This window comes from Protopterus annectens, chromosome 5.part1 (genome assembly GCF_019279795.1).
Source record: "Protopterus annectens isolate FY-2018-M chromosome 5.part1, PAN1.0, whole genome shotgun sequence".
NCBI classification, from domain to species: Eukaryota; Metazoa; Chordata; order Ceratodontiformes; family Protopteridae; genus Protopterus; species Protopterus annectens.
Genome location: NC_056736.1, coordinates 732,168,736 through 732,188,432, shown reverse-complemented (window position 1 = coordinate 732,188,432; position 19,697 = coordinate 732,168,736). Strand labels below are relative to the sequence as shown.

The 19,697-nt window shown below is 37.5% G+C and overlaps 1 protein-coding gene across 4 annotated transcripts in view; it reads right to left on the bottom strand.

Moving 5' to 3' along the window:
• The window catches only part of SPART (spartin), a 579,157-nt gene that overhangs the window by 293,767 nt on the left and 265,693 nt on the right, over positions 1–19,697 (bottom strand). The window lies entirely within an intron of this gene.

The window sequence follows — 19,697 nt, the reverse complement described above, 5'->3', positions numbered from 1 at the left end:
AACTACAACTGAACCATTATCAACTCTGAGATGCATACGCTTTCCAAATAAACATCTGAATGGATAGAAAAATTTCTAAAAGGAGGATGACTTTTCATCAGGATGAAACTGCTACTCAGTACACAGTTCAGAAGGTGAAGCTTGACAACAGTAAAATTAAGGAAGCCTTTCTGATTCTATGAAACAGGTTAGCGGAAAGGCTTAAATTACTTTTTAGTTTAACACCTGATTTTATGCATGACGAAGCTGCAGTTACAATATCAGTATTAAGAATATCATATACAAAGTACACTTATGTGCAGGAAAACAATAAAATAAAATAATATCTAGAGCTGGTTTCCCCAGTATTTTACAACAGCGATGTAAATAAATTGCAAGTATAAATTCCATTTACAGGGGATAGAAAGGAAGAAGGGAAGGGGCTACTTCCTGCCATTTCTGACTTTAAACTGTTTGGGGAAAAGCAAGCACTAAAGGTGGGTGAAGGTCGGTCAAGTAAAAGTCTTCAACAGAAGGTGGCAAGGAACAATCAAAGTCACCATCATCATAAAAAAGCACAGATCATTAAATGTACCCGTGTCAATTACTCGCAGAAACAGCACAGCTACAAAAGGGCATTAAACCATACTATATACGGTTTCTGGCCAAGCCAATCATCAGATCAAACAGCATGAATCTATGGGAGCTCCGTGAGCCTACTGATGGCTAGTGCAAAGCTCTTATACAACCTGCTTTGGCAGGCGCCCAGCTCCATACTTCTGAGTGAGAAATTCCAAAGGAACTTATGGTATACAACGGCATTAAGGGGAGTAGGTTTGACATAATGGTTAAGGTCTTCCCCGCAAAGGCACAAGGTACAGAGATCGATTCTCATAGACTAGGTTTAAAATGTCCCTTCAGGGCAGTTAGCCTACTATCCATTTATCTATGAACTTGTTAAATCATACAGTAACAAGTGAAGCACTACAAAACAAAATAAACTGCATACAACAAGAAAACATGGAACAAAACAGAAAGAGGAAAAAATGATTACTTTTACCCAAGCAGATCTACTGCTGCAGTGAATATTCAGACAAATGTATTAATTAACTCTGGAAGAGATATAAAAGAGTAGTGATCCATAACGTATACGCTGATTCTTACGCAGAAATCAGTAAAGTGACGGTGCCTATCTACACAATCCTACACAGAACTGGAGTGACAAAGCATTCCCTTCCCCTTCACTAGACAAACTACCAGAAATATTTTTCAAATGTATGAGCTTTAGTCAAAGTTGCCACTTCCAGTACACGATGGACTGAACTATTCTGTAGAAGTACAGAGAGAGTGGCAGCAACACTGATGAAATTTGCCATGTCACTGCTTTCAAAGCATCCATTATTTTCTGTAGGGGTAAAGATGCCTAACGAATCCTGGTACCTACAAGTAAAGATGAATCTATGTTAGGCAAGACTTTGCATACCATACAATGATCACTAAGGACAGAAATAAAGTCCCCATGGTGGTTTTGTAAGAAGGTCCATTTTTGGTTAACTTTAGGACTGATGTCACAGATATTAGGACTTCTCTACAAATACAATTTTCCCAGGCTGCCTGGTACTTCCCATCAAGCAAGCACAGGAGTCATTAATGCAGGTGCAGTTGACAGAGTTTTAAAATATCATCTGGTGGGAAGAGGATCAAGATGTTGGAATCACTAGACTAAAGTGTCCACAACAGGACCCACATGTGAAGCCTGATAAGAAGAACCATAGAATGGAAACTGCCTAGAGATTAAATTAGTCTCTACCAGAACAGGATGTGACAAATGAATGGAAGCAGCTACCTGCTGAAGTGGTACAGTCCTATCTTGAGCATACAGGCCTGGCACAGTGAGACTTCAAAAGTGCACTATGTAAAAGTGACAGATTGAAACTGAAGCAAATGACACTCCAGGAGGTTGACTATTACTGCAAGAAAAGAAAATAGTCTGAACAAAGTTTCCCCCATACAAAGCAGATCTACCAAAGATGGGACAGTTAGCAGATGGTCATCCAGGTAAAGGAATTTATTGGTTCTCTACAGTCTTTGTTTATCTGCAATAACTGACATGCACTCGCTAAGCACCTTGGGGGCAGAAGTGAGACAAAAGAGAAGAAAGATTACAAATTTTTAATGGCTTGCAGTGGCACAGAAAGGCATGAATCCCCTTGACACATTGGCTATTTTGATGGTGATGTAGAAGCCTTGCAGGTCTAAAAAACACATCTGGTCTCCTGACATACAAGGGTGAATGCACTACACTATAACCACTGTTTTTTTTCTTTGGCTGATAAGATTATAAGCCTTTCTGGTCTAGCTCAAAAAAACAGTTCCTTCCTTACAGCTCGTTTCTGGTGGGGTAGGACATCTGTCAGAGGAAGAGACGGAATCTAGGGGAGAGTAAACCAAAATGAAACTTTGCAGTGTGGAGGGTGTGAAGTTCACTCCTTGAAATATGTTATGTACCTAGTTCACTAATAAAAACTGAACTGTAAAATATGTACTACAACATAATTAAACAGAAAACAGTAGGTAGTCCACATGAGTTAAAAATGGAATATCCTTTATTGAAACACACAGACAAGTGATCCTAGCTGCAAGCATTAAAGACATTCCTTATTTACATACAATCAGGTTATGTGGAGCAAGGCAGTGGTTACAGAGGTTGGCTCTGTTAAGAGCAATGAAAGCATTAAACTAATTCCTTTAAGTCCCCCTTAACACCATAGTGTAAACTGAGACTGTGCTACCTTAGAACTGAAACTAAAACGCTACAGACACACGCCTCTCAACCATACTGAATTCCTCGGTATTTACTGGTTTTAAGGGCAAAATAATGGGGTGTCACGAATTTCCGAGTGGCCTCTGCAATTCAGGATTTTTTGTTTATCTACAATTTTAATTTATGGCTGAGATCATCGCCATCGCTAGCGTATCAGATTCTGAGACTAGGGTGAGAGTTTCAAACTGTGGGTTAGTAGTTGTGTATCAGTCTGCCTATGTGACTATATTCCTTGTGTTGAAATGGTGCACCTCCCGAAAAAGTATTGTGAAATTGAGGAGCGAAATGTTGCCAAATTACTCCGAGTGTGTCTGCTTAGTGGGAAAACATGTCTGGTGTTTTGCTGGGATGGCATACCAGTTTTCCTGGTATGAAACTGAGATATTATGGGGAGTGGAAGTCAAACAGCAAAAAAGTTTACAAAGCCCAATACAAGGAAATCTTGAATGCACTAGTCTGTATCAGAAGAGTGGGGTTAGGAGTCAAATTGTGGTGATGCACAAGCTATGAGCCTTTCTGCTATCTAGAAAACTACTACAGATTCATATAGTAAGATTTCTTTGTACAGCTGTGTACATTTTGGTTTACTCAAGCCCTTTCTTTTTTTCTGCACTGCAGAAAGATTGAGACATCGACGTAGTTAATGTTATTAGTAGTGTGCTTGTCACTAAGCATTTTACTTCATGCGAACTGGTTGCTGACCCAGAGACTCCCCATACTCTGGAATAGACTGTCCATACATGTCAAGCACAACACCTCTTTGGCCCTCTTCCAAAGGAACCTTGACGACTGGATGGGAGATGGGAAATTTACCCCGGGGCACACGTCAGTCACCCTGCTAGACAGGGGTCCAGGGAAGTAAATATTGTGGGAAGAAACATCCAGGGAATTCTTATGGCTAGGCTTGTATAGGCCCTAGGGCCAATAGCCTAGTACCAACCTATGAACCTATGAACAATAAATTATTTTAAGATTAAACAGTCAGGAGGACAATGAAAATAGTTCCTTGACATTACAATCTTCTTCTGTGGTCTACCATGGACTTGAACACTAATCAGCTACTTGAGCTCCTTCAAACCTTTATTTTACCCATCCCTATCAAAAAGGAACAAAGCATAATAACAAACTCAAACTAATTAAACACAACAGCAGCATGTGAATAAAATCATGATCATGTGCCTGCTGTGCAAAATAATAACAGAAAAAAAATCAAGTTGCAGTCTGACCAATCCATTTTTTTATTTTCACGTTTCCTTGTCGTCATGACTTTTTTTTTTTGATTAATAAATATGATTTGTTGTTCTTCTGATTAACAACTGTCGCATGATTCTGACACAAATGGAGAGACAAGCTTCTAGGAACTAGGATGTTGTAGCAAAAGGAGTAAATGGCGAAAACTCTGAAGTCGGTACAGTATGCCCTGACTTTGTTTCAAAAACTTTTTAATAAAAGAATGGATTGATATCCCCAGTTAAGGGTTGAAAAGAAGATGAAGATGACGTGTTCAGGTATTTGCTTTTTTACGCATATCTTATAAATGTTGCCATTTTGTCACATTCAGGTGGAATGGTGCTTTCAATCTAGGAAACTTAAAATGTGGCAAAAAGTTGTGATGCCATTATTGTTGGTTCTTTAGTGTGCAAAGCAAATTGTATAAGTTTTGTTGTTTTTTCTTTATTAGTGTTTTCAGTGCTGCAGAGTATTTTATTCAGTGCATAATCATTTCTGCAACATCACTGTGCAGTGTGTATTGAGTTTCTTTTGTATGAGCTGCAATGGAAGATGTGATTTTTGCTTGTTTTCTGTAGTTCTAATGCTAAAACAATTGTCTCGCTTTTGACCCTTTGGTAGGTAAAATGCAGCAATACCACTGGGATTTGCTATGGCTATGCATACATTGTCACACATCACATCCCAGTAGTAAGTACATAGTCCTTTGCGATGTGGTCACAGCATCTCATGTACGTGTGTGTGTGTGTTTTTGTTGGGCTGGTACTGTTAAAAGAAAGTAAATCAGGATAAAGCTGGTACAGGTGTGGGCACAGTTCACGTATCGTTTTTTAAATAAAATCTGTATTTCTAGAAATACTAACGTATATTTGTCCTGAGTCATTAGCAAAACAAAGTCAGTGACTTGAAAGTCTGAGATAGTGCAACCTGAAATGTAAATTCAGATATAGGTGTTTTCAGCCCGTTTTAAATATTCAGTATCTTGCAAACTGAGGGTGTGTATTTACCACCTGTATTTTTTTCCTGCACAGTTCAGATATGGAAAGTTGTGCCTTGTTATTTAGCATTATTTAGTGACTTTCACCTTCATGTTGGTATCCCACAATTCCATGAGTGGGCAGGGTTACATAATTATGTACCCAAATTTTATGTTAATCAGCATCTCAATTTTTGGCCAGTTGTACCTACTTTTCATGGGCCTTTGTCCAGATTTTTGATGTTTCCAGGTTGAGAAGTATGTAGAGACAAACTAAAATATATAATATAAGAACAGCTTATTAAGGTTACTAATCCAAACATTATTAATAAAGAAAACAACTCACTAACAAAATAACTAATTAACTAACAAAAAGATCTACCACTAGATATCTATCAGAATAAATATTAATAACTTATAAACTGAAACATTTTAACAAAGACCACTTTCGTACCAAATGAACATGTGTAAATCAACAAGTGAACACCTAAGTAGGCTGAAAACATTTGCTATAATTGCTAAGGTGGAAATACAGTGGAAAATGTTAAAAATAAGGCATTAAGGCCCTGTGATCTATTCAAGTGTGGCATCTAACTAAGAAATCACTTAGTCTGAATGCGTGTCAGAAAAAAAGCACCAATGTCAGTTATTTTCATTGTAAAATATTTACAATGTTTGATATTTGTTTATAACAATATTAGCATGTAATGTCCGCATTAATCAGTCCCATATTAGTCTTTTTAAACAGTGGGGCAGTTTTCTGACTTCTAGTATTCTTTTTATGGAGGAATAATAATTAAGTCCCAGTTTTCTAAAAGAGTTCAGTTTCAGCTGCCACAGTAGTTCACGTTTTTCTACAAGATTAGGGATGTCTCCTTCCAGTTCCAAAAGGTTCATATGATCAGTAAATTGAAATTTAAAGCCAGTGTGTCTTTTGTGAAGCTGCAGGTGTCGAGCCAGGGTGTTATTCTTGCACTTGCCTTAGTTTCGGAAAGATATACAGAAATCCTTCTTTTAAGTCTACTGAGTGTTTTCACCACATAAAATGTTTCACAGTCATTGCAGCTTACCCTGTAAACCACCTGCATTAAGTTAGCATCACATCCTGCAGTGGTTTTAATCAGTTTCTTTAAATAAGGGCAGAAAAAAAATGTCTCCCTCCTGTATGTGCTGACAAAAACAGTTGGCTCCACACTTATTGGTGCATGCATCCAGTGGTCTGGGCCTACCTTCTACCCAACTCCTGAAGTTTCTGGCTTTCCTATACACAAAGGAAGGAGCTTCTCCAAAGATGTCTATTAGATATGAGCTTTCAGTAATTGCGGCCCAATTCTCTGTAATAAAATTAATGATGCTGTGATAGTCAACGGTAAAAAATCAAGATACAACTGTCTTTAGATCTGTTGTCCATAGATTTCTTTAAAACCCTCCTATAAGGACTACGTGCTGGTGAATTAGTACTTTTTAGTTCAATTATAGGTTCCAAAATGCTTAACATATTGCTTTTATATCCCCTGACCAAACAATTATTTTCAATATCATTTAGGCTCTTAAGGAAGGGTTCCATTTTTGTGGTCATCCTGGCCAACCTGTAGCCCTGGGACTTAATGTTATATTTTGTCCTGGTGGGATGGAGTCTCTTATGTAGCAAAAGGTTTACTATGATAGGTGTTCTGTAAAAATCTCTGTCCATTTTACCTTGGTCCACGTTTTTAATAATCTGCATATACAAGAAGACTGACTAGGTAAAGCTGTGGGAAGAGTGAGACAACAACATATTAGATATCTCTGGATATCAACAACTAGACCTTCAGAGGTCTTCCACACTGAAAGCACATTAGACTGGATTATAGTTTCTCATCCCCATTACATCTCTGATAGTGATACTCTTCCCAACCCACCAGGTGAACATTTTCCCGCTTTTGCCCACCATCTTCCCTCCTCCATTCAACTAACTCATACCTATGTTTCCACCCACTGCCTAAAAAACTTTAATTCTAGTACATTCTCAAATCCAATAAAAAAGAATGAACTGGAACCCACTAAACACCGTTTCCTTAGAAAACACTGTCTCATATTTTAACTCAACTTTCCTAACCTAACTAGACTCCTTTGCCCCCTTGAAAACAAAGCGCTTAAAAAGCAACCCAATCCCTTGGTTAACCAAACATACCTTAGTCACTATGAGACTCTGTGATAACACCTGGAAACACTTCCACAAAAATAAATTTATCACCACCCTCAACAAATATAAAACACTTCGCAATAAAGTAAAAAACTTATCTCAGACCACAAAGCCTATTTCTCCACACTCCAAACCAACCATAACACTAACCCCAAAAGCTTTTGGAATGGAATCTCTCTGCTCTCCTTCACCCTGGTAAAAAGGAAAACCCCTGCCCCGAACCAAATCCCTCTGACTTAGATCTAGCCACCCAATTTAACTCTTTCTATATTAACTCCATAACCAAATTATCATCATCCTTCACTAACAATTCAACTTCTACCCACACCTATCCCTCCCTCCTTCCCCTACTATCTTCCACTCCCAACCTCCGCCCTTCTCCATGAACCCTATCCCTATATCTACCATAAAAAAAACTTCTCCTAAAACTGAAACCTGGCTCCAATACCCCTGACAAAATACCCTCCTACTTCATAAAAGTAGCTGCAGAAGCCATTGCACTTCCATCAGCATTCTAATAAATCGGTCTATATCAGAATGCCATGTCCCCTAGCTCTGGAAAAAATGCGTTTATTATCCCACTTCATAAAGGTAGCAACAATAACATCCCTAACTTTTGACCTATCGCTATCTTATCCCCTTTAAAAAAAACTTGGTTTTCCAATTTTTGGGGAAAATTTTAAAACCAGGGGGGAAAAAAAATCCAGTTTCCCAATTTTCGGTGGGGGGATCCATGATTTGTCAACCTTAACACATCTGCTAAGGAGTTCTGTGCTCGGCAGAAACCTTGCCTGAAGAATTAGTTGCAAGCTGAGCGCATGATCTCCCATAAAATCATTGCTTGCCTGCACAATGGGTAAGAATGTGTTCCCCCTTGTTTGTTGATGTACCACATGACAGTTGTGTTGTCTGTTAGAATCAACACCTGCCCTGGAAGAAGTAATTCCTTGAAAGCCATTAATGCAAACTGGACTGCTAACATCTCTTTCATGTTGATATGTAGATGCTGTAGTCTGGCAGGCCACTTGTCTTGTATCCACTTTCCATTTAGATGAGCTCCCCAAGCAATGTCTGAGGCATCTGTCGTTAGAATCTGACTCGCCTCTGGCCGGGTCACAGAGAGTCCCTTGTTTGGGTGACATTCCTGAGCCCACCACAAAAATTCCTTTTGAATGCAAGGTATTATTTGAATGACAGTGTCCAAATCCTGGCAGTGCTGTGTCCATACATTTTTGAGATACCATTGTAGCTTCCTCATATGCAGTTTGGCATTGGGAAGCACCAGAATACAAGATGCCATGAACCCTAAGGCTTGAAGGACTGTCCTTGCAGTCAGCCCGGACTGAAGAGATAGTTGATGGAAGTAACTGGAAAGATTCTTTTGTTTGTCCGGGGTTAAGTAGGCCATCTGGGCTGCTGTATTCAGTCTCACACCAGAAAGCACATGTCTTGAGAGGGTACTAGACTGGACTTTATTTCGATTCACAGAATACCCAGGCATCTTAGCACTGCTATGACATATTCCAGATGCTGTAGAAGGTCTTCCTTTTCTTGAGCCAGAATCAGGCAATCGTCCAAGTAAGGGTAGATTTGAATCCCTTTTAGCCTGAAGTAAGCTATCACTGGAGCCAGAACCTTTGTGAATACTCTGGGCGCAGTAGATAAGCCAAAGGGCAATGCAGAGAACTGATAATGAGAACTTCCAGCTCGAACGCAGATACTTTCTGCAACAATCTTATAGGCACATGAAGGTAAGCTTCCTTGAGATCTAAAGTTACCATCCAGTGATCTTTGCCCAGTAGAGGTAAAAGCTGTTGTAACGATCAACATTTTTGAACTTTGGGAATGTCCAGATAAGTGTTGAGGATAGATAAATCCAAAATTGGTCTCCACGTGTTCCCCTTCTTGGTACTAGGAACAGGCGAGAATAAAATCCTAGGCCTCTTTCTGGCATTGGAACTGGCTGAATGGCCCCTATTTGGAGTAACAGAGAAATTTGCTTGTGCCTCTTGTCTTTGTAGAGGAGGAATGTCTGGCATGCCTTTGAAAGGAGGCAAGGTATGGAAATAAAACCTGTAACCGTGGTGAATGATATCCAGAACCCATCTGTCTTGGGTAATTAAATCCCAATTTTCTTTGAAAAGAGACAGCCTTCCTCCCAGCGGTGCTGCCAGGCGAGAAGAACTGGCAGCTGAAAAGGCAGGTCATTGGGTCTGCTTACGAAAGGACTGACCCCTGCCCTCCCCAGAAGTCTGAGCAGGGGAACTCCCTGTCCTAGGCCTAAAAGAACCCTGAGCTCTGCCTCTACCACTTCTAGACCTACCCCTAGACTGGGAATCATAAGCAGGAAAAGTCCAACCTTTAGCAGGCCAATTTCTACTAAACTTCGGAGGCTGCACCTGTAAAAAATCTCTAACAGTTTGCATAGATTTAGCCTTGTCCTCCATTTTCTTCAAAACTGCTTCCACAGGCGAACCAAATAACACATCAGACTGTAAAGGAGCATCCAAAATCCTTGCCTTAACATGCTCAGCTAAGTTCTGATCTCTCAACCAGGCGTGCCTACGAAGAACAGAACCAGTGGCAGCCACCCTGGAGGAGGCCTGCACAGCATCAAAACCACATTGCAAGGAATGTTTACCCACCTGTTCAGACACATGAACTAAATCCTGCAACTCTTTACAGTCAATACCTTCTGCCAGAGCATCCACCTTAGATTTCAACTGTGAAAGAAGATAATTCTGATATTTTAACATGTGAAACTGACAATTCAACGCCCTCATGGCTAAAGTGGAAGAAGTATACACTTTCTTTCCCATCTATCCAAAACCCTTGCCTCTTTATCAGGAGGGACAGGATTTTTAACAACTGAGGCCTTTACCTTTAGGCCCTGAGAGACAGTTTCGGGTCTGCCCTAGGACTCTTAAAAGATACTTATGAGCTTCAGGCACCCTATAATACCTATCCGGTTTAACTGGGGCAGGAGGCAAAGAATCAGGATTCAGGAAGCCTCTGCAAAAAACATCTTCCACCACATTCAAAAACAGGAGGTATAGCTAAAGGCCTATGCTGGGGTAAAAACAAGAACTCCCTAAGCCTTTTCCTGGAATCAGAGAAATCTTGGCCTTCCCATTTAAAATGCTCCCTCATGGATACAAAAGTCTCTGAAAATGAAAATCCTCAGGAGGAGAAGCTGAAGGAGTAGAATCATCCACATCAGAATCAGAATAAGTAGGAACTCCTGCAAGTCTTCAGCGAAGACTCAGAAGCCTCCGAGCATTGCTCAAAACTCTCAAACTCAGGTTCCACCCTAGGCCTCTTATCAGGAGGGGCATAGAACCCCTTATCATAGTAATCAAATCTTCTGCCATTTTAAGCATATGTTTCTTAGGCAAAGACCCTGAAGCACTAGGAGAAACCCCACTGAAGCAAAACTTGGCCTGCCCTTAAAGGAAGCCTTGGGAACAGAAGGGGAGGCCCTAACCTATAGGAAGTGAGGGGAAGAACAGCCACCTGAGAAGCCCCTCAGCCTGGCCTACTTCCTGAGAGGAAACATCCTGTAACAGTAAAGTCTCTCCCTGAGACTCCAAAGAAACACCTGGCAAAACCTCCGGCTCCACTGAGCCTCTAAAGAACCGGCGTCTGGGACTGTCGGTTCTTCCCCTAAACTTTGCTGTTTTGTCCTTCGTTTTAGCGAAGCAGTGAGCATCCGGCATTTTATAGTTACAACGCTTCCCAAACACTAACCTGGCACAGTCTAACCTTCTCTTAATAGTGCGTTTGTTAAATCTAGCACAAGCTGCATCCAACAACGCCGTGCTCAGGCCCTAAACAAGGTATACACAAAGTATGGTAATCCCTATGGAGGTATCTGTTTCCCACAAGAAATACAGTTATTTACTTTTCTGACATCCGGTTAAATACTGAGGCAAGAAAAAACCAAAATAATCTAGCGGGTACTTAGCCAACTTTGATTGGTCTGAAACTCTGACTTCCAGAAACTTTCAGAGCGCCAACCTGCACTCCAAAATTGCTTCTGCATCGGACCATGCGCAAAAGACTGAGGATATGGCGTCGGTCATGCGCATTAGTACCCTGACGTACTGGCGTCAGTCTAATCGCCCTGACGGCGTCAGCCATATACTTTGGTATTCGGGCCGACTGGACAGCGGACTACCCAATAGTTAGGACTGCAGCAATGTGGAATGAAGAACATCTATTTCTTTCTTTATTATTATTACTAATAGTCAATTTATTACCCTTTTTAACACTTGTTTTATCCATTAACTTATTAATACAAAAATCTAATATATCAATACTATATCCCCTTTTCAAAAACATAATAATACTATCATAAATATTCTGTTCTAGATCTATTACATTATTACATAATCTAGATAATCTTATAATTTCTCCATAAGGAATAGCAGATAATGTATGAGGGGGGTGACAACTAGTTCCATAAAGAAACTGATAACCATCCATAAACTTACGATATACTGTAGTATTGATCTGCTCACCTACCACTCCAGTTAACATAATATCTAAATAATGAACTTGACTCCCAAACTGTAAACCATCAAAACACAAATTATACTTATTATTATTAAGATCTGAAAAAAATTCATAAACATATTCCCTACCACCACTACATAGAAAAATCAAATCATCTATGTAGCGGTAGTAACATAAAACAAAATTTTTATAAAATTTATTAGTATAAACATATTCCAATTCAAATTTACCCATAAAAAGGTTTGCATACATGGGGGCAAAAGATGCCCCCATAGCAGTACCCTTAAGTTGATGGTAAATGGCTTGATTAAAACTAAAAAAATTATTAGAAAGACAAAAAGAAGTCAAGTCCATTACATAATGGGTGGTAGGATTATCCCCCAAAAAATACAATAAAGCCTGTAAACCATCAAAATGATTGATGTTAGTATAGAGACTAACTACATCTATACTAATCCAAAACATATTATCTGTCCAAATAATATGACTTAATTTATCAATAAAGTCAAAAGAATCTTTAACATAAGAATCTAATTTTTTTACATAGGATGACAGATAATTATGAATAACTATACCTATATTTCGACAAAAATAATTACTGGCCGCAACAATAGGACGGCCTGGTGGGTTATTCATATTTTTATGAAGTTTTGGGAGACAATAGAAGGTAGCTAAATTGCAATTCTCCTAACAGAATTTTTTATCTAAATCATCCTTGGAAATATATCCTAGTCTTACTCCCTTATCCAATAAGCTGGTACACTCTTTCATGGCTGCAATATATTTATCATAATCACTAATCTCATAAGTTAATGGGTCACTTAAATGTTCCATACACATATCTAAATATTGTTTGTTATTCAATATTACAATCTTATTGCCTTTATCAGATTTTTTAATAATAATGTCATGTCTACTAGAAAGATTTTTCATAGCCATCCATTCATTTTTGGTCATATTACACAACTTTTGATCATTCCTACATACACTTAACATTTCTTGTAATGAGAAATGTATCATTTCAGAGAAATGAATAATAGAAGAATTATTGTATGGAGGAATAAACTTACTATGAAAGTCAATACCTTCAGTATTGAGTGTAGAATAAGCTAAAGAATATAAAGAAGGCAAAGAATCATCAGAGAAACAAGAATAATAGCTATCCATACTAGTATCAACATCACTATCACCATATAAAAAACTAGAAACAGGCTCATTATATATAGACGTTTTTTTATCATTTGAAAAGAAATATCTCAAATGAAGTTTTCTAACAAATTTGAAAAACTCCTGTTTCAATATATGATGTCTAGGAAAAACAGTGGGAACAAATTTGAGACCATACTGCAATACAGCTAATTCTTCATTAGAAATATTACAGCCAGAAATATTAACAACATTATTACCATTAAGTAAGACAGAATTCGAAAAATCAAGTCCATCTTCCCTTTTTAGATGTTTGTCTAGATTGTCCTTCACCCGGAGAAGAACCTGTAACAAAGTTTTTCTTTTTATATCCTCGTCTGGAATTATTGCCATCACTCCGAAAGCGTTGCTGATGCCCTAAGGAATCATTAGCAGCAGGCAAAGGTGGAAAATCAGTATCAGAATCTGTAGTAAAACCATGGCCTTCTGAGGAAGCAAAGGATACAGAAAGCTGTTTTTTGTTATTATTTTTAACATTTACATGTTTTTTTGAAGGGCGATAGGCTTGTTTTCGTTTCCATAGGAAAGCACGCCCATTATCATAATCTTTTATGTCTCTCTTGATTTTTAATGATTTATATTGTATCTGTTCAGTCTCATATTTATGCAAATTGTCATTTAGGTTAACAAAAATATCATTAACCTTAGCCACACCAATATCAGTCAACAATCTAGAATGCATAATATGTAATTGCTCTTGTAATTTCGACAGAAGAAGTTGTTCCCTTTCCACTAGTATCTTAACCCACTCCATTGCACAATTATGGGCCGCTGAAAGCCAGCGGTCTTTAAATATTAAATCATTATTGTCTGCATTGTCAAAAGGTGTCGCTGGGCTTTTAAAGGCTCGTAAGCCCCGTGGAGAAATATCAAGGTCCACATATCTTTGAAGACCTAACAAATTAAAGTGACACCTAGTTTCCCTGAAAAGCAGCTTTTCAAATTCTTTAATGTTATCTTGAATATCCTGCGGAAACGCAGGATTAATAATGCGGCCACCTAGAGAACCGAAAGGGTTCATAAATTTTTGCTGTCTGTCTTGCAAAAGTTTTGTAATATACTCTGAGGAAACGTTACCATTAGGTGCTGCATTCACTGCAGAATCTGCCCGATGAAAATTAAATACGGAGCCGGTACCACTAATCCTGCTAGCTGAGTGTATATCCATCGTTGCAGAAGAACCCGGCACATTCGTAGGAGCATTCGCTCTCACCATATCCTCAGCAGTCGATAACACCGCAGGAAGCCCACCTGTAACGTCCTTCATAACCTTCGGTCTAACTGTAACATCAGCGGCCGCTGCCACTGCCATGACGGGAAACGAAGTACTAGTCCCTCCAGCAGAACCATTAACAGCTGAAGGGATTGTAGCGTTAGTAACATTATTAACATCAACGGTTCTTCCATTGTCACCTTCGGAATTAAACCCATTAACCGATGGAGAGAAATTCTCTCTAAAAACTCTGGGTGTATTTAACAGTGAACTGGTATCCATATGAAATATCCAAAACTACGATAAAAAGAGAAGGCAACAGCCTAAGAAACAACAGCCAGTTCACAAACAAAATTTAATACAGCTTAGCGCCTCGGCATAATAGCCTTCAATGAGCACAAGTTAAAAGCACACACCCACCACAATATATATCACAATTAATTAAGTAATTACATACATTAATTAATCAATCAAAACTAAATAACATTTAAAGAAGAAACATTCAGTAAAAAGCTGACAATATTATAATATAAAATTTATAATAAACTTTTCCAATTTACTTCTAAATTCAAACCATTAGGTGACATAGTATTATATTTCAAAATGTAAATAGTTTCTTTAAATAGCAAAATATTTTTAATTAATCTGTTATCACCTTTTTTAATAAAAATACTTTCTAAAACACAACATTCAAACAATGCAGCATTACTATTATGACACTCCATAAAATGCAAGGCAATGGGACTAGTTACTACTCTTTTATTAATATCTCTAATATGCTCCTGCATTCTGATTTTGAATTTTCTCTTCGTCTCACCAATATAATATAACTTACATGGACATCTAACACAATAAATAACCCCTTCAGAATTGCATGAAGAAATATTCTTAGGTCTAAATGAAATACCATTAATGTTGTCAAAATATGGCTTTACAAATTTGCAAATATTACACTGGCCACAAACATTAGTACCTACTATAGCCAAATTATTATATACATTATCCAATGGAGAAATATAATAAGTATTAATTAATTTATCAGATAGATTTTGACCTCTTTTAAAAGACAATTTAGGAACAATAGGAAAAATCTTATAGAGATTTTTATCTGAAATCAAAAATCTCCAAAAATATTTAATAATATTCCAAATGTTATCACTATAAGAATTATAAATAGTGACAAAATAAATATCTGATATATCCTGCTTAGAACCCACTAAACACCTATTATTCCTATTAACGGAACTAACCATATTATTAAAAGGTAAAAAACTATTTATTTCTTTATTATTATTACTAATAGTCAATTTATTACCCTTTTTAACACTTGTTTTATCCATTAACTTATTAATACAAAAATCTAATATATCAATACTATATCCCCTTTTCAAAAACATAATAATACTATCATAAATATTCTGTTCTAGATCTATTACATTATTACATAATCTAGATAATCTTATAATTTCTCCATAAGGAATAGCAGATAATGTATGAGGGGGGTGACAACTAGTTCCATAAAGAAACTGATAACCATCCATAAACTTACGATATACTGTAGTATTGATCTGCTCACCTACCACTCCAGTTAACATAATATCTAAATAATGAACTTGACTCCCAAACTGTAAACCATCAAAACACAAATTATACTTATTATTATTAAGATCTGAAAAAAATTCATAAACATATTCCCTACCACCACTACATAGAAAAATCAAATCATCTATGTAGCGGTAGTAGGTAGGTAATTCTTATGGCTAGGCTTGTATAGGCTTGTATAGGCCCTAGGGCCAATAGCCTAGTACCAACCTATGAACAATAAATTATTTTAAGATTAAACAGTCAGGAGGACAGTGAAAATAGTTCCTTGACATTACAATCTTCTTACGTGGTCTACCACGGACCTGAACACTAATAAGCTACTTGAGCTCCTTCAAACCTTTATTTTACCCATCCCTATCAAAAAGGAACAAAGCATACTAACAAACTCAAACTAATTAAACACAACAACAGCAGCATGTGAATAAAAGAACACGATCATGTGTCTGCTGTGCAAAATAATAACAGAAAAAAAAATCAAGTTGCAGTCTGACCAATCCATTTTTTTATTTTCACGTTTCCTTGTCGTCATGACTTTTTTTCCTTCTGATTAATAACTGTTTCATGATTTTTTGTTCTTCTGATTAATAACTGTCACATGATTCTGACACAAATGGAGAGACAAGCTTCTAGGAACTAGGATGTTGTAGCAAAAGGAGTACACGGCGAAAACTCTGAATTCGGTACAGTATGCCCCTGACTTTGTTTCACAAACTTTTTAATAAAAGAATGGATTGATATCCTCAGTTAAGGGTTGAAAAGAAGATGAAGATGACGTGTTCAGGTATTTGCTTTTTTACGTATATCTTATAAATGTTGCCATTTTGTCACATTCAGGTGGAATGGTGCTTTCAATCTAGGAAAGTTAAAATGTGGCAAAAAGTTGTGATGCCATTGTTGTTGGTTCTTTAGTGTGCAAAGCAATTTGTATAAGTTTTGTTGTTTTTTCTTTATTAGTGTTTTCAGTACTGCAGAGTATTTTATTCAGTGCATAATCGTTTCTGCAACATCACTGTGCAGTGTGTATTGAGCTTCTTTTGTACGAGCTACAATGGAAGATGTGATTTTTGCTTGTTTTCTGTAGTTCTAATGCTAAAACAATTGTCTCGCTTTTGACCCTTTGGTAGGTAAAATGCAGCAATACCACTGGGATTTGCTATGGCTATGCATACATTGTCACACATCACATCCCAGTAGTAAGTACATAGTCCTTTGCGATGTGGTCACAGTATCTCATGTACGTGTGTGTGCGTGTGTGTTTTTGTTGGGCTGGTACTGTTAAAAGAAAGCTAAATCAGGATAAAGCTGGTACAGGTGTGGGCACAGTTTGCTTATCGTTTTTTAAATAAAATCTGTATTTCTAGAAATACTAACGTATATTTGTCCTGAGTCATTAGCAAAACAAAGTCAGTGACTTGAAAGTCTGAGATAGTGCAACCTGAAATGTAAATTCAAATATAGGTGTTTTCAGCCCGTTTTAAATATTCAGCATCTTGCAGTAAGTAATTATAATAATTATAGTAAGTAATTATTGTAGTAAGTATTCAGTAAGTGTGTGTGTATTTACCACCTGTATTTTTTTCCTGCACAGTTCAGATACAGGGAGTTGTGCCTTGATATTTAGCATTATTTAGTGACTTTCACCTTCATGTTGGTATCCCACAATTCCATGAGTGGGCAGGGTTACATAATTATGTATCTCAATTTTTGGCCAGTTGTACCTACTTTTCATGGGCCTTTGTCCAGATTTTTGATGTTTCCAGGTTGAGAGGTATGATGAGACAAACTAAAATATATAATATAAGAACAGCTTATTAAGGTTAACCTACTAATCCAAACGTTATTAATAAAGAAAACAACTCACTAACAAAATAACTAATTAACTAACAAAAATATCTACCACTAGATATCTATCAGAATAAATATTAATAACTTATAAACTGAAACATTTTAACAAAGATCACTTTCGTACCAAATGAACATGTGTAAATCAACAAGTGAACACCTAAGTAGGCCGAAAACATTTGCTATAATTGCTAAGGTGGAAATACAGTGGAAAATGTTAAAAATAAGGCATTAAGACCCTGTGATCTGTTCAAGTGTGGCATCTAACTAAAAAATCACTTAGTCTGAATGCGTGTCAGAAAAAAAAGCACCAAAGTCAGTTATTTTCATTGTAAAATATTTACAATGTTTGATATTTATTTATAACAATATTAGCATGTATAATATTAGCGTGTAATGTCCGCATTAATCAGTCCCATATCAGACTTTTAATAGTCTTTTAAACAGTGGGGCAGTTTTCTGACTTCTAGTATTCGTTTTATGGAGGAATAATAATTAAGCCCCAGTTTTCTAAAAGAGTTCAGTTTCAGCTGCCACAGCAGTTCACGTTTTTCTACAAGATTAGGGATGTCTCCTTCCAGTTCCAAAAGGTTCACATGATCAATAATTTGAAATTTAAAGCCAGTGTGTCTTTTGTGAAGCTGCAGGTGTCGAGCCAGGGTGTTATTCTTGCACTTACCTTTAGTTTCAGAAAGATATACAGAAATCCTTCTTTTAAGTCTACTGAGTGTTTTCAGCACATAAAATGTTTCGCAGTCATTGCAGCTTACCCTGTAAACCACCTGCATTAAGTTAGCATCACATCCTGCAGTGGTTTTAATCAGTTTCTTTAAATAAGGGCAGAAAAACATGTCTCCCTCCTGTATGTGCTGACAAAAAAACAGTTGGCTCCACACTTATTGGTGCATGCATCCAGTGGTCTGGGCCTACCTTCTACCCAACTCCTGAAGTTTCTGGCTTTCCTATACAGAAAGGAAGGAGCTTCTCCAAAGATGTCCATTAGATATGAGCTTTCAGTAATTACGGCCCAATTCTCTGTAATAAAATTAATGATGATGTGATAGTCAACAGTAAAAATCAAGATACAACTGTCTTTAGATCTGTTGTCCATATATTTCTTTAAAACCCTCCTATAAGGACTACGTGCTGGTGAATTAGTACTTTTTAGTTCAATTATAGGTTCCAGAATGCTTAACATATTGCGTCTATATCCCCTGACCAAAAAATCATTTTCAATATCATTTAGGCTGTTAAGGAAGAGTTCCATTTTTGTGGTCATCCTGGCCACCCTGTAGCCCTGGGACTTAATGTTATATTTTGTCCTGGTCGGATGGAGTCTCTTATGTAGCAAAAGGTTTACTATGATAGGTTTTCTGTAAAAATCTCTGTCCATTTTACCTTGGTCCAAGTCTTTAATAATCTGCATATACAAGAAGACTGACTAGGTAAAGCTGTGGGAAGAGTGAGACAACAACATATTAGATATCTCTGGATATCAACAACTAGACCTTCAGAGGACTTCTGCACTGAAAGCACATTAGACTGGATTATAGTTTCTCATCCCCATTACATCTCTGATAGTGGTACTCTTCCCAACCCACCAGGTGACCACTTTCCCACTTTTGCCCACCATCTTCCCTCCTCCATTCAACTAACTCATACCTATGTTTCCACCCACTGCCTAAAAACTTTAATTCTAGCACATTCTCAAATCCAATAAAAAGAATGAACTGGAACCCACTAAACACAGTTTCCTTAGAAAACACTATCATATTTTAACTCAACTTTCCTAACCTAACTAGACTCCTTTGCCTCCCTGAAAACAAAGCGCTTAAAAAGCAACCCAATCCCTTGGTTAACCAAAAATACCTTAGGCACTATGAGACTCTGTGATAAGACCTGGAAACAATACCACAAAAATAAATTTATCACCACCCTCAACAAATATAAAACACTTCTCAATAAAGTAAAAAACTTATCTCAGACCGCAAAGCCTATTTCTCCACACTCCAAACCAACCATAACACTAACTCCAGAAACTTTTGGAATGGAATCTCTCTTCTCTCCTTCACCCTGGTAAAAAGGAAAACCCCTGCCCCAAACCAAATCCCTCTGACTTAGA